Genomic DNA, 16778 nt, shown 5'->3' with positions numbered 1-16778 from the left:
ATTGAGTGAGGTTTTTTTTGAAAAAAAAAGCAAAAAAGAAACATCACAATTATTTATTGGAAAATTTCGAAGTGTGCAAAACGTCTTTACCTATTGGGTATTTGCAATTAGTTACATTGTAGTGCCTAATCATTTGGTTGTGCATAGCGTGTTAACGTTAACGATGTTTGGCTTGGGTTTATTATCCCGCTGATTCAATTTTTTTGTTTATAACGATAGTTAATAATATGATGTTATTGTTGTTGTCTTTGGCCATTAAGGTATAGGGGGTGCGATTGCTTTTGGTTTCGAGAGGCGCCATCTATGGGCAAGAATTCTACTTCTGACACATCACACCCGTTTATTGAGAGGATCTATTAATACACCCATTCATTCGTCCACAGCTCGTAATTTTGACCTGAATGATCGATCTCCAATTCAGTACCCACAAATGCATTGATTTGCTATGGGAACATGGAGGACTTTGTGACCCGACTGATTTAACGTGCACCAGTCACCATTTACTACACGGGGAGTCTTCGACCGGCTTGAGTCGAACTCCCTGTTTCACAAACGTGAGTTCAGCACCCTTCCAACCAGGCTCTACCGGCCTTATAATATTAGATTAATCTAAATTATTTAGTTAATTTCGCTAATAAATTAAAACTTTAAAGAATCCCTTTGCGCAGTGGAATCCCTATACCCCTTATGTCAAGATGTGTTTTAAGAAACAGTATTCTAAATGTCGAGAAGTGATACAATTTTTTCCTAGCAAGGAGTATTAAGGATTAAATCCTAGAATGTGAAAATCTGATCATTAGGATCAAAAGTTAGTCAGAGTGGACCATTTTCTGCACACTGTACGTAATAATGTTATTTACGAAAAAAATTCAGTAGTTTTAAAATATTTAATGGTAAAATTTAAAATGGGAATCAATACATAATGCCCATTTTTAGGTATGGTCACGTACATCATTGTTAAACTATAAAATTACCAAAAAAAAAAAAAAAAAAAAAAAAAAAAAAAAAAAAAAAAAAAAAAAAAAAANTATTTAGCTTATAGAAGGTTTCTTAAACTGTGTATAAAGGACAGAAAATATAGATATGAGGTAAAGCTTGTTTATGAAGTAGTCGGCTGATCTTAAAACTAAGACTTTGAATCAGTTAACTTTGGCACGAAAGAAATATTTCCTAGGAAAGTAAATGTTAAAGGAAAATAAATGTAAAAGGAAAATAAATGTTAAATTTGGAAAATAATTTTAATTCTCCCAATGAATTAGACAAATATTCTGATTGTTATTTGTTTGCAAGGAAATGATAAGCAATTTATATTTTTTTAAACCGAAATAAATAAAAAGGAGTCTTTATGGAAAACGTAAAAAAGCAAGTTCAATAAAAATAATTTTTTATGTAAATTTAATTTTTTTTAATGCAACTACTATTTTGAATATTACTATTTTATCTTTTAACTTATAAAATTTATAAGAAACATTGGTCATAACCCGGCTTATACCTGGAACAGAAAGAATCTTCCTTTTACCATTCGATTTTGTATTATTTTATTTAATTTTAAACTTCGCTATATATATATGTTCGTTGAATAAAAGAGTATACATAATAATTTGTTCCGTACTTTAAAATTTAAAAAAAGTAAATAAAAAAAACTCAGATAATTTTTGTGTATTTCATTTGTTAATCATATTTTCTTCGAGAAACTGATTAGTTTTAAATTCGTGTATAGATCACGAATCAAACTTCTTTTTCTTGGAATTGTTTACCTTTTTTTGGATTGCATAAAAATATAATTTTTGAAATGTAACTCTTAAATATTCAAAAGGCCTATTTTGAAATAAAAAAATCTTACGAAAACCTTTTTTAATTTTTAGAGTACTTTGAAGTTTGCATTGAAGGTACATACGCAGTTAATCATGTTATGAAAATTTTATCGTTCCCTTTTCACAATGAATACGAAACCATTAAATAATCTAGACTGAAATAATTGCATTTTTTTTAATTACGCAGTGGTATAATTAGAAATGAAGGATATCTTAACAATATCGAAACACTACTTAGTGATGACGCATTTCCCGTGATGGTTATTTTTAGCTTGTTATAGCCATTGTTTCTCTAATTAAGACATCAAAAGATTTCTGTGGATTCCCATTCCCCGCCTCCCATTATAGCTTAAGTTAAATTTAATTAGCGAAGATGTTCTAGTGTTTGCAAACGTAGTGATTTAATAATAAAAATTATCTTTTGATCTTAAAAACTCGGTGAAGAAAGTCTTTTAAGGAACTTGAATTGTAATGAATTACTACACCTGTATTTTTATAGCGCCAGGAAATTAAATACATCTGAATGTTTTAAACTGTCTAAAGGAATGTCTTGGATGCCAAAGAAATATATTAAATAATATTATAAATTAGAATAGATTTTTTATTACTGTAGTTTGTAATTTTTTAAATTATATTCTTGATAATAATAGATAAAATTTGATAGAGAGAAACTAAATTATGACATTTTAATTTTCCTTATAAATTTCATTGTACACGGAGAAAAAATATAGCCAGAACTATCGAAATATGGTGAAATTTACCGTATTTCTAGTTCCATGGATACTCAAAACAGCTTGATGATTTTTACCGAAGCGCTTTGGTAACGATTTTGGAAAAATTAAGGATAAAATGTGGTTTTATACTGTGTGGTAAAATTTGGTAGTTTTATCACGATACCTTAACAACATGGCATAAAAACCATTTTGTCGGTAAAATAATTCGGTTAATAATAATACTGCCATGGCGAACAGGTGTTATTTAGGAAGAACTTATTTTTTATAAACATTTATAATTTTTTTTTCATTTCGCATTTTTTCATTCAAGCAAGCTCAGAGGCTAAGTTATACACTGTAAAAATATTTGTGTATAGTAGCCACCATTTAGACGTTGAGATAGACTAAAATTGCTTATTTACTTTTTCACTGTTATAGTTTTATTTTTTTTTATTAATTTTCTTTTGTTACCTGACAATACATATATTCATTCGCACTGAATCTTTGCAAATCTTTGCAAATCCTCGCAAATCTTTGCAAAAATATTTCGCTTAATAAATAAGCTTACTTTTAGTGATATACTTTCACTAATTCTTTCAAATAATTGTTACTTTGTCAGTTTCGTATAATTTTTTGCTCCATAACTATTGTTTTGTATTTAAAAATGTATTTAGTTTACCTCAAAATCAAAAATAGTGTACGGTATTAAATTATGTTTTTTATGATTTCTCAAAGGGTAACTGACTTTTTGTGATAACTAAATTTCATTAATCACGTAACAAATATTTAATACAGTGGTTGCCTGCAGCAACACAGAATAATGATAACAAACAACAATGAAATCGAAACAGAAATTAGTGATAGGATATCTATAAAAAACAGGTGTTACTTTGATATAAAAAAACCAAATTAAGTGGAAGAACATTCTATTATGACTATCTCAACATTTACAGATATTTTTTGGCCTGTTGTACAGATGTTTACTTTTTAAAATATAAATAAAAAAATTTTTTTTTTTTAAATTTTAAGTGACTTATTTTTATTGAAACATAATTATTTTTGTTTTATTCGTCTTATTTAAAGATTTCTATATAAATTCAATAAGCCTGGAGCTAAGTACAGAGGTGGTGTGATACAGTATTAAATTATGCTTTTAACGATTCGACGAATTTCTTGTGATTTCGTATTTTGTGTTGAATTTTTTCAACAAAATTTTTTTTTTAAAATTTCGTCACGAATTCTCTGCAACGAGAGATTAGTATTTAGACATTAATTTAGATTCATATTTATGAGAACATTTAAATATTTTTGTTTCATTTACCTTATTTGAGATTCATACATAAATACCAGCTCCAAACCGGAGTTATACAGTGTTAAATTAAGTTTTTACTGATTTCTCTAGAGACGACCGATATTTTCGTGTTCCTTACAGTTTTTTAATTTTTCGACTTTGTATATTATTCATTTAGCTTCATTTTTTTGGAATAAAGTTTCAAAAAGTTTGCTTCATTTTCCTTATTTTTAAAAATTCAAATGCCTGTTTCCCGTCTTTTTAGTCAACCGAGCGGAATCTTTACTGGTACTCTTGGAAAATTAATTTCATGAACCGTGAATTAAAGTAACGAGCTTATTAAACGTTATCATAATAAATGCGGTTTTAGTTAATAAGCGTTCAGTATGTTTAGACATTTACATAATATGGAGCTTACGATTATAGCAGATTTTGAAGGAGCTTTAGCAAACAAACTTCTTCCTGATGCAGAAATGCGTTAAGAAAATCCTAAGATTAAGATGCGAGAATATTTATACATCTATATATTCCTCCATTATATCCTTAGATTATTAAGGAAGAATTTATAGATGAAATAGAAAACATGTAAAATGATTTCTGTTTGTAAGAATTTCAAATGTAATTTTTGACAGAAACTATTTACATTTAATTATCTTAAGTTATTTAAAATATGAAATTATTCTTATTTAGGTTTCAGAAAATTATATAAACAAGGCAAATTTTACCATACGCTGTTAGAGAAAAATTTACCATGCTTTTGGTTTTATGGTGACACCAAAATGCATAAAAAATAGCATGACATAAAAACCATTTATTCAATTAAATTTACTTTTTAGTTTTATATTTTTTACTAAATATGTGGTAATAAGAACTATAATTTTGAAAAACTGTATTTCCGGTAAACCGTTACCATATGAAAGGAAAAATTATCAAATGAATGGTTTAAATACCGTATATTTTGGTTTTTAATACCAGAATTAAGGCTTTTTCTCAGAAATTTCCTTATTATATCAGTACGGAAATTTTACCAGATTTTTTTTCAAAAATTTGTCTCTCTTATTCTATCAACTTATATTTTTGATCAGTAAATTGTATTTATTGACTTGATTCTATTATAGATATTGAAAAACTAATCAATGGCATATTGATTTTCTGAATTCTAATAACATTTAAAACTGTTTGATTTGTAGCGTTTTTTTTTTGCAAACCGTTTGATTTTTAAAGTGATTGAGAGTTGATAACTAACCTGTTGATTAATAACTGATGATTGACTAATAATGGGAATATTTGATTGTTGTAACTTGATTTTTAAAATAGCGAAACATAAATAACTAACATTACGTTAATACGTTACTGTTGTTTTCGTAAATGATCTTATATATATATACTTTATAATAAATGTATAAATATAGTTTTTTGTAAATTTTTCTTGATTTACAGTTTAATGCGATTGTGGATTAAATAATTTGTACACCCAAAACAATAAATCATAATTTTTAATTCTTGTTATTTGTTTATTAATTATTAATAAATTAATAATTACTTAATTCAGAAATTTTTGTTTCCAAAATTCATAGCTTTAAATTTCCAAACGCTTGCGAAATTGAAATTTAAGAACAAATTTTAAGAACATTTTTATTGAAAAAGTCGTAAGAATGAGTTAATTTAGAATTTATAACTTAAATAAATCTGATACTGTATGCTTAGTATTGTGAAGAAATAATCAAGTTTTGAAAATTTAAAAATTTAGAAAAGAGCAGTTTTAAGCATTAAAAAGTGGGATTAAAAATGGGTTTAAAATAGCCTAATGTTAATGGGTTTAAAATAGCCTAATGTTTTATAATGTTTTGAAATAGCCTTATGTTTTGTAATGTTTTAAAACAGCCTAATGTTTGAAGCCTAAAGTTTTGCAAGGCTATTTCTTTATGATTGTTTTAATTTAAAACGGGCAAAAATTGAATTTTTTTTTTGATATTTTAATTACGATGAAAATTACGTCAGTAGAAACACCTATTAATGTTTGTTGTCTTTTCTGTAGTAAAGAGAATCTTAATTAAAGAGAAAACTAATTAAAGATAAAGCTACTTAAAACTAAGATTTAAGAATGACGCAACAATGTCCAATTTTTCTACTTAAATAAAAGCTTCTATATTATAGTTAATAAAAAAAATTAAAACGTGATTTTAACTTTGCTTATTCAGTTTTTAACTTGTTTTTAACTTAATTAACTAAAAATACAAACAATAAACCAAATACTTACAAATAATTAAAATGCAAATAAGTATTTTATATAAATCAGCTAAGAGAATGAGAAATTTAATTAAAAACGCATTTTGAACAAAAATATGTTTATTTCGTTTTTAATTAAATCCTGAAAAATTACTTTTTTAATACTGTTCTTCATGCTTGTAGAAAGTGCAACCAAAATAAGCTTTATGTAAAAAAATGTGTAATAATGTCTAAATTTTTCTTTGCTTTAATTAAATGTCTTTATTAATCAGTTTCAAATCATTTTAGNTTTAGGTATATATATATATATATATATAATAAATTTTTTAAAATCTTTTTTTCCAATATTTTTTAAAAATACTTTATTTTAGTAATTTTTCGTCTTCTCTATTCAGTAATCTTTATTTTTTTGAATTAATACGATTGTGGATTAAATAATTTGTACACCCAAAACAATAAATTGTAAATTTTATTTATTGTTAATTATTTACTTAATTCAGAAATTTTTGCTTCCTAAATTCATAGCTTTCAATTTTGGAACATTTGCGAAATTAAAATTTTAGAATGAATTTTAAAAATATTTTTATTGAAAAAGTCGTAAAAATGAATTAATTTAGAATTTATAACTTAAATAAATCTGTTAATGTATGCTTAGTATTGTGAAGAAATAATCAGTTTTTGAAAATTTGAAAGTTTAGAAAGAGCACCTTTAAATATAAGAAAGTGTCGCAAAAATGTTAACTCATGAAATAAATTATGATTTGTAATTATTTTAACTATTAATGCGTTTAAAATGGCCTAATATTTTGTACTGTTTTAAAATAGCCTAATGTTTGAAACCTAATGTTTTGTGAGGCTATTTCTTTATGATTGTTTTAATTTAAAACGGGCAAAAATTGAATTCCTTTTTGATATTTTAATTACGATGAAAATTATGTCATTAGAAGCACCTATTAATGTTTGTTGTCTTTTCCGTAGTAAAGAGAATCTTAATTAAAGAGAAAACTAATTAAAGATAAAGCTACTTAAAGCTAAGATTTAATGAATGACGTAACAATGTCCAATTTTTTGACTTAAATAAAAGCTTCTATAGTAGGTATAGTTAATTATAAAAATTAAAACGTGATTTTAACTTTGCTTATTCAGTTTTGTAACATGTTTTTAACTTAATTAATTAAAAATGCACACAATAAATCAAATACTTAATAATAACTAAACTGCAAATAAGTATTTCTTAGAAATCAACTAAAAGAATGAGAAATTTAATTAAAAACGTATTTTGGACAAAAATATGTTTATTTCGTTTTTAATTAAATCCTGAAAAATTACTTTTTTTAATACCGTTCTTCATGTTAGTAGAAAGTGTAACCAAAATAAGCTTTATGTAAAAAAATGTGTAATATTGTCTAAATTTTTCTTTGCTTTAATTAAATGTCTTTATTAATCAGTTTCAAATCATTGTAGAAATTGAAAAATGATCCGCAAGTGTTTAATGCACTTCAATTACATTAAGAAAGTTTAAATATTTTGATTGAATTAAAGGGAACTAATAACATTTTGCAATTCAATTTTTTTTTCTATTCATGGAACGAAAATTTTTTATTTATTTAACGTATTTTATTCAACATTTTTCTGTTATTTGAACAAAGGTATAAAAAATAAACGAGTTCAAGCTATTAATTTATTAGAAGACTCAGCTTCATTCGGATTAAAATGAAAGTAAATGTTATGTTTTCGTCGTTTTAAAGTGAAATGTTTAGGAAAATACGGCATGTTGCAATAGCATTTAAAAATAATGATTATTAATTTTTCCTTAATTTTCAAAATTTTAGTATGAATATTGATTTACAGAATAAACATAACCAAACTCATATTTACACGCGGCAATGTTCGTTTTTTGCTGACATTTTTATTATAAGAAAAATTTTAATAATGATTATTAAAGCCTATAAACAAAAAAGTTTTTAGAAAACAATTTCTGATATTGACAAAGTTTTGGATACTGATATCAGGTAAATATTCTAAAAGATGTTATCATGCTACATTTTTTCCGATAGAAAATTTTGATTTTCGCAGCCACTAAGAAAGGGAGCAGTATTATAGATAAAGCATTTTTAACTAGCACAGAAAGTAATGTTCGCTTAGCCAGTAGTCGTTAGTTTTTTGCTAAGACTAGAGATATTTAGGCAGCTTATGAAGGTAATATTTATTCGCATCACAAATAAACTTAAATACTTTCACAAAAAAATTTATAACTAATATCAAATGCACCGAAACGATATTACTTTCCGATTTTCCGAATATTTATAAAGTACTCGAAAATATTATTTGGGCTCATTTTTCCTCTGGTCGAGAAATATATTCAAAAAGTACATAATTATCTGTCCTCTAACTTTAGTCAGATAATTAAATAAACCATAGAAGTAAACAGTCTTTAACTATTCTTTTTTGGTTAAATGCATAGACATCAAAAGACTAAAATTACCAAATAAATGGCAAAATGAACGACCGATCTGAAAAATCGTTTGGTAATTTTATCATGAAAGTTTTTAGAATGACATAAAAACCATTATTTTGGTTAAATTCACTTTTCTATTTTGTAGTTTTATTAAATATTTGGTAATAAGAATTATAATCCTGAAAATTTGAATTTCCAGCAAAGCACGAACCACACGAACTGAAAAATTACCTAATGAATGGTTTAAATACTATTTATTTTCGTTTGCTTACCAGAATTATGTTTCTTTCCAGCATGAATACCATGTAATTACCATACAAGTAAGGTAATTTAACTAGAAATGTTTCCTCCGTTTGTACAGCTATGAAATGGATTTCATAAAATATGAGAATTTAATGATATAGTTATTTTAGAATAGTTTATCTATCATAAAATGAAATATAAATAAAGACTCTAAGCTTTTTTATTTTTTATTTTTTTCTGCACTTCACACCAATCAGAGTTTACTTTAAAATTAAAAAAAATTTAAAGTTGCAAAATTATAAGACTACTGATTTTTTTATCATAATTTTTAGAAGTATGTTGAAATATAGTGTTGGAAATGCAAAGCAAAACTAAAACCTTGCGAAAAGAAGTTTTTTACATTAGATCTAACAAATAAATGGAATCAAATAAGAAGAAATTGTTCCCTTCCTTTTTTCGATAAATTTTGTAAGGAAATAACTAGATTCCAAAATTCAAAAAAGAGCATTATTTGTTGAGAAAACGGCAAAAGAAAGAACCGTAAAATTTAGGTCTGTTATGAAAAATATTTTTTTTCTTGTCTTGTAAAAATAAATTCCTTTTTAAATTTTACTCTACAGATCAAATACGTTATTAAATTTAAAAATACTGAAATATTTTCATTTGGGCATTTCATTTCCCAAATAAAAATACAAAAACTTGTTTTTAGTTCTTTTTATTCAATTGTATTAAACCTAAGTGTATTTATTTAAAAAAAAAATCTTTTCGCATTTCGAAGGATTTATTCAAATATTTGAGACCGGACTGGATTATGTTTTGTAAAGAATAAACCACCCAAGTTTTTTCAAATTGCATTTTCCCTTTCATATTTCAACATTTTTGACATACTCAGGATTTTATTGTTTCTCCTCCTACAAATTGATTCAGGCAAAATATCTCATAAAATTCCAATGCTCTAATCAGATTTTATTCATTTCGGCGATTTCCGTCACTGAAGAAATGTATGATTGAATTTGTTTTGGTGTTTGTTTGATAAATTGATTTACTTATGGTAGAAAAATAATGCTAAGTAGTAATGAACCGTGGGCCGGAATAGCCTGGTCGGTAGGGCGCTGGACCCATGTCCGAGAGTTCGTGGGTTCGAACCCCGCCGGCCTTAGACTCCCCGTGTAGTTAAGTGACTGATGCACGTTAAATCTGTCAAGTCGAAAAAGTCCTCCATGTTCCCATAACAAATTAATACCTCTGGGGGTACTGGATTGGTGATCGATCGTTCTCTGATTCAGGTCAAAATTACGATCTGTGGATGAATGAATGGATGCATGAATGGGTACGCCCTATAAACGGGTGCGACGTATGGTGTGGCAGAAGTCGAATTCTTGGGATAGATGGCGACACTGGAAAAACAAGAAACGCACACTCTGTCTTAAATTTGCTCGGTTTCACCAAGCAGGCTTGCTAGTATGGCAAGTGGCATTAGAAACAACAACAACAACAGTAATGAACCGTGGTGGTTCAGAGGATAGAGTAACCTTTCAATGTACCGGGTTCGAATCCCAGCAACGTTAGATTGGTACGAATTCCTCACCTGGCACCACAGTGCTCACTCAAAATATCTCCAGTGGTCATTGGAGTCCCCTCTCCGGCTCATTGGAGTCCCCTTGCTATATCTAACCATGGGAGTTTTTTGTGCTTTTCCTCTCTATGAAACGCAAATGCGGGTTAGTTCCATCAACAAGGCTCCCAATAGTTGATCCAAGAGTTTCCTTGTCTTCTGGATTGGGTTCGAAATTTACAAGGCTACGGAGTGGAACATTAGTAGTCGTAAACCCCAAAATTGGGTTGGCTGTTCAACGACGGATATAAATTAAAATAAAGTAATAGTTATTCAAAACGATAAAAACAAGTAATTGTTTACATGTTTTTCTTTTTCATTATATAGTAGAGAGATTTGCACAATAAGTTAATTTATTACTTTGTTGAAATTGTTTTATCACAGCTATGTTATTACTTTTGAGATTGCTATAAAAATCCATTTTTTGTGTTGTTGTTGCATGGCAACAACATGGGGAGTGTGCTTTTACTTGATTTTCCAGTGGTACCATCGATGGTACCATTTCCAGTGGTACCATTCGACATTTGTCACATACATCTGTCACAACTCATAATTTTATGTGTGAATTTGGTTAAACTGTATATATTGAGGTGCTAGCGTTTATTTATGTAACTTTGTTTACGTAATTTATGAGAATTTATTAAAGGTATTTAATACGTCTCAATTAAATAACATCAGGCAAAAATCATTAATTTTATAGCGATATATTTTCTTGTAATATTATGTTAAAACTAAAGATGTACCGGGTACTCAGCCTACCTGGCTAGACTTCAATATCTCGATTATTACCAGTACCCAGCAAAATAATTTAAAACCCGGTACCGTTTTTTCTTCTTCCTTTTTTGTCGCAAGACCCGAACTCAGCTAATTTTACCGGGAATCCAGTGCCATGTAACACTAATTTATGTTAAATTATTTTCGAAATTTTATAGTTAACTTAAAATTATTCAAATATGTAATTTCGCAAATACATGAGTTTCTTAATAATCGAAATTAAAATGACTGTTTCGGCACGACATGTTTTACTTTTTCTAAAGAATTTTGGTGTGGATAACTATCTTCGTTAAAGAGAGAAGAAGCGTCCGTTTAAATCTAATCTAATGCTAATTCAAAATCTAATGCTAAAAACATTTTAACTGAATTAATTTGGATGTTGAATCATTAAGAAACTAAAAATAAAGAATTATATTGATATTTTTTGAGACAATAAAATTGTAATGGGTGAAATTGAAAGATAACTGTTGACAAAATTAATAAGTGTGTAATACTCTAATACTAAAGAAAATGACTTAAATCAGTAAATGAATAAATGATTTTATTACTTGGGTTTTTAGGCCTAACATTTTGTAGAAGTATAATAGTCAATAGTTGAAAACAGAACATGAATATTTTCTTAATAATACCTTAATTATTCTAATTTTAACATTACATTGTTAGAATTCTCAGTCTAAAATTATGGTAAAATAACTGGCAGCAGTCTATTAATCCCATTAACCGAAAAGTTTGCGGTAAAGAGTATCTTTTACCTTTACGGTTTGAAACCATTTACAACTAGTATACTTTCAAAACCACTGAGAAGAAATTTAACTGGACCATATTTAGCAGTTTCATGGTGCTGCCATCTATACGTGAATGAGAGTATCGCATTATCATAATCCATGGTCACAAATTGAGGAGGGTAAGGTACTGACAACCCTTCTTGTGTTGAAGGAAATGGAAAAATTATTGTGGTATCGGCGCTGGAATTCGAACCTCCATTGTGTCTTTCATGAGATTGACAGATTAACCTTCTCGGGTAGAATATGTACCCACCTGCAAGGAAGTAAGGTGCTTCATTACGTGGGTGCGATAAAATTCTGATTGTTTAACCATATTAGGGGAAAGTAGTCAATAAACAGTCTGAATACCATCTTATTTATGGCTATTTATCTGCTTTGTTTAAATATAGTAAAATAGAAATTATATAAATTAGTATTTAAAAATTTTTTCCGACAATTTTTTAACAGTGTACATTAAATATCAGTGAAAATTAATTTCCTAGTAAATGAAACATGACAACTGTTAAAACAAAAAGTGATAAATATATTTTTTCAGGGTAATTTTTATTTTAAAAACGAGCAAGAAAAAACCTTTTATTTTTTTAACATTAGAAACTCATTTGAATACATTTTACATTTTTAGTACAAATTGATTTACGTTCAATATAGAATTGAGGCCTGTATGAATAAAATTGCTCTTCGGTAACTTGAATAAATTTTGCTCGAAATAGCTCAATAATTTCGATTTCCTACTTTATTTACCTATTAAATAGAAAATTGAGCGAATTTCATATTGTTATGCATTAATGTTATAATTCCCGACTGGGTTTGATTTTTTTCGGGTATTGGGTTTCCGGACTCAGCAAACATTTTGAACCCAGTCATTTCCTGTTAAAATATTTTCGGGTAATTGATTTATAAAAAGAAATTTATCAAGCTTATTACCTAAGACTACTGAGACTAATTGGATTTTCAAGAACGTTTTTTGATGCAAAGTTGGATAGGATTTTCAAACGTTTTAAAGAATTAGCCATAAACTTGAACTTATGCTTATTAATAGCCGAATTCATTATTTCTGTGTTTAAATTTACAAATAAAATACCTCCACAGTGTTAGCCTCTCTTTTTGATCCTACACTGACATTGGCTGTTCGACTCTATGTAAGTAAAGCTTTTCATTGGTATTTTATTTATTTTTTTTATTTCCTGAAATTATCAGCAGATGGCCGAGCAACAAATCATAAGAGAAAAAATAGTTTTCCGGGACATTTAAAGAGACATTAAATATGCATTTAATAACCATTTAATGAGCTTCCATGAACATTTAATGAAATTAGCAGAAAGTATACTATCCACGGGTTAAATAAGGGTTGGGTAATAGAAAAACGTTACAGTTCATGTTCAACAAATTTAAGCAGCTTCCGAAACACAAGGTAATTTGATTGTTGTAATTAGAGAAGTGCCTTGCGTCTATGATCGATGCTCCTTAAATGCTGCTGAAAATTTCTGAGCATAGAAATATAACTTGGGAAACAAGTGATCTCGTTCAGTAACTTAAGAAACTTAATTAGGAGCTATGCAATTTAGGAAACAAGAAACTTGGAATGGCTTGAAAGCCTCGAAAAACTGAATTTTTTTTTATATATTTCATTTTATAACCATCGCTGAATATTCGACCCCAATTTTGAGTTTATGACTACCGATGTTCAACTCCGTAGACTTGCAATTTTGAACCCAATCCAGAAGACAAGGAAACAAGTATTGGGAGAAATTGACTTACGCGGAGGACTTTTTTATGGAACTAACCCGCATTTGCGAGACTTGGAGAGGATAACCACGAAAAACCTTCCATGGTTAGCCTGACGGCAAGGGGACTGTAACTCATGATTCGTTGGGGGGATATTTTTCGTCAGAACTTTGATCGGTGTGAGCAGGGTTTAGAATTTGTATCAACCAGTTCCTTCGTTGGGATTTGTACCCGGGACACCTCATTGGAAGGCGAGTGCTCTATCCCCTGAGTGAACTGAACTGGTAGGATGAAGTCAAATCATATCACAGCTTTTTTCGACAGTTGTTAGAGTTTTGTTCTTGCAATATTTCTCACCAACATCTGGTGTATGAAACCACCTCAATGTGCTGGACAATGTGTTATTATGAAAATAAAAGAATAAGAAACCTTTTTTTAAAAACATTTAACCTTTGCTTTAACCTTTAAGTAAAGGTAACTGGGTTAATTTATTTGGGTGACCACATCTGGGTTGCTTTATTTTTCCAATACTAATATAAAATCATCTGGGTGGATTTATTTTACCAATACTAATATAAAAAAGAAAAAAACTGACCACATTCAGAAGAACATGATAATGTCAAAATTAAAAGAATAAGAAACTTAATACTTAATAATTTTGACCTTTCGCTTTAAAAAGCATTGAATTAAAAAATTTAACTTTTGACAATGAGGCAATATTAGACTTTTTCAAATCCAATTATCCTTCATATAAATCCTAACAAATTAATTAAATATAACCCAATACTTACAAAAGAAAGAAATACCTAACCACATGTTAATATCGAAATTAAATAAATAATCTTTTCTTTTTCCAATCGACGAAAACTGGAATTCGGGAATCAATTTTCTGCTCCACTTCTTTCGGATCCTTGCAATTAGAAAATGTTAAGCACGTTGTCGCCGCAAGTCACAGAGGAATAGTTCGAAGGTTCTGGAATAATTTTGAAAATTATCGTAAAATCCTTTACCGCTATACCTTGTTTCATCAAGATGCATTGGAGCTGTTTATAATAATTTTTGGTTCAAATAACACAGTTTGGTAATGCTACCTAGTTTGGAACTATGCTGAAGCTGAATTATGAAACACGAGAGTTTATTTGAACTATGCTTTCGTATAAAAATTAAAGCGTCGATTTTAAGGGGTTTCAAGAAGCTTTCTAATTGCAAATTTCATATTTCCTTAGTTTTCACAGGGAATAAAATTTATTAAAATAAAAGTTAAGAGCTTTATGAAGTATTAAAAAAATAACAAATATCTTTTATGAAGGCTTATTTATTCGTACACATTGATATGCGGGGTTCAACTTGTACAGTGTCCCAAAAATAACTGACCACCCTGAATAACTTTTGATCCAATGATCGGATCTTCACTTTCTAGAACACATTTTTAATGGCTCAAAATATGCTAATTCATTAGCGAAGACGATATTTTAAGCTGCGAAACCATCGGACACAAACACCTACTTTCTCTGAATAAACATGCCTTTTTTGCGACGGAGACGAATTTCTGACCTCCAAAATATAGGGGGCAGCAGCAATCTGGGGAATATGGTCCTAATACTTCGGTCAGGAGAGCGCTCTAAAGCTTGGACCCCTTAATGTTAATTTTATTTTTTGCGTATTTCACTATATCTTAAAAAACTTTTTAAGAGAATTGAAAAGTTTTTGCACATAATAATGAAATTCGGTTATTTAAAAATAATTTTATGCAAAAAATAACTTTTAGCAAATACTTATTATTTTTTTATTATTTTATTAAATAAAGGTTTGAGAATATTTTGAATTGTAAGGTATTAAATTTTTTACGTCATTTAAAAGAATATAATTTTATATGATAAATGATAAAATACAAAATTTGAGCAAAATCTGTTAAATAGTTTCTGAGGAATTAAATTTCAAAAAGTCAGGTATTTAAAATTCGATTTCTCAGGCTTTATTCAAGAAATTTTGCTGAAATTTTGTAATTTATCATGTAAAATTACTTTCTTTTAAATGATGTAAAAATTATATACCTTACAATTCAAATTTTTTTGACTTTTATTTTATAAAATAATGACAAATATTAAATATTTACTAAAAGCAATTTTTTGCTTGGAACTATCTTTGGATAAATGAATGTTATTATTCTGTGCAAAAACTCTTCAATCCGCTTAAAAAGATCTCGAGATATACTGAAATACTTAAAAAGAGTAAAGTTATTATTAAGGGATCCACACTTTGGAGCGCTCTCTTGACCAAACTATGACATATATCTCAGATTACGGCCACCCCCTATATTTTGGGGGTCAGAAATCCGATTCCATCCGGAAAAAGTATGTTTATACAGAGAAAATGAGTTTTTGCGTCTGATTTCGTAACTTAAATCATCATCTCCACTTATTAATCAGCATATTTGAGGTTACCCCCTTGAGATTAAGATTGAGTCATAGAAAATGAAGATCCAATCATTTGATTATAAGTTATTCAAGGTTTGTTTTTTTATTTTGCGCACTGTACATTTACATTTCCGTCGTTTTCTGAGGCAGTAAAATGCATTAAATCAAAAGTTAAAGTTTCAGAAAGCACAAAAAATAAATAAATAAAAAAACTCCAGTGTATGAAAGCAAACATATTCTGATATATTGATATATTTAGTTTTAAAACCAACTCAGTTTATCTTCAAAAATTTTACTAGATAAAAATAATCTAATTGCCGTGTTGTTTTTGGTCCAAAAAGTGATAATTTTTGTGCCATGTGTATTTTAAAAGAGTTATACACATAAAAAAACAAAATTTTTTTTAGAAACATGTTTATTTTGTATAGAGGGAGTTTTGTTCATTTCAACATAAAAGACCATTTTATCTACTTAAATTTGTGCTTGATTTGATGCAATAACTGATTAAACAAATTTGAAATTTTGAAACGATATATCAAATAAATAATTAAATAAAATAGATTAATAGTAATGGAGCAAAAATTAGGAAATGTTTATAACATACCGTAGATGAATACCATTTAAGGACATTCTATTCTTTGATGTTACAGCAAGTTTTTATGCCTTAGTTACAGTAAAGCCCTTTATTAAAGTTAGTGAGAATTTAGGTGAACA

This window comes from Parasteatoda tepidariorum, chromosome 2 (assembly GCF_043381705.1).
Source record: "Parasteatoda tepidariorum isolate YZ-2023 chromosome 2, CAS_Ptep_4.0, whole genome shotgun sequence".
NCBI lineage: Eukaryota > Metazoa > Arthropoda > Arachnida > Araneae > Theridiidae > Parasteatoda > Parasteatoda tepidariorum.
The sequence above is the reverse complement of the archived record's forward strand: the minus strand, read 5'-3'. Positions refer to the sequence as shown.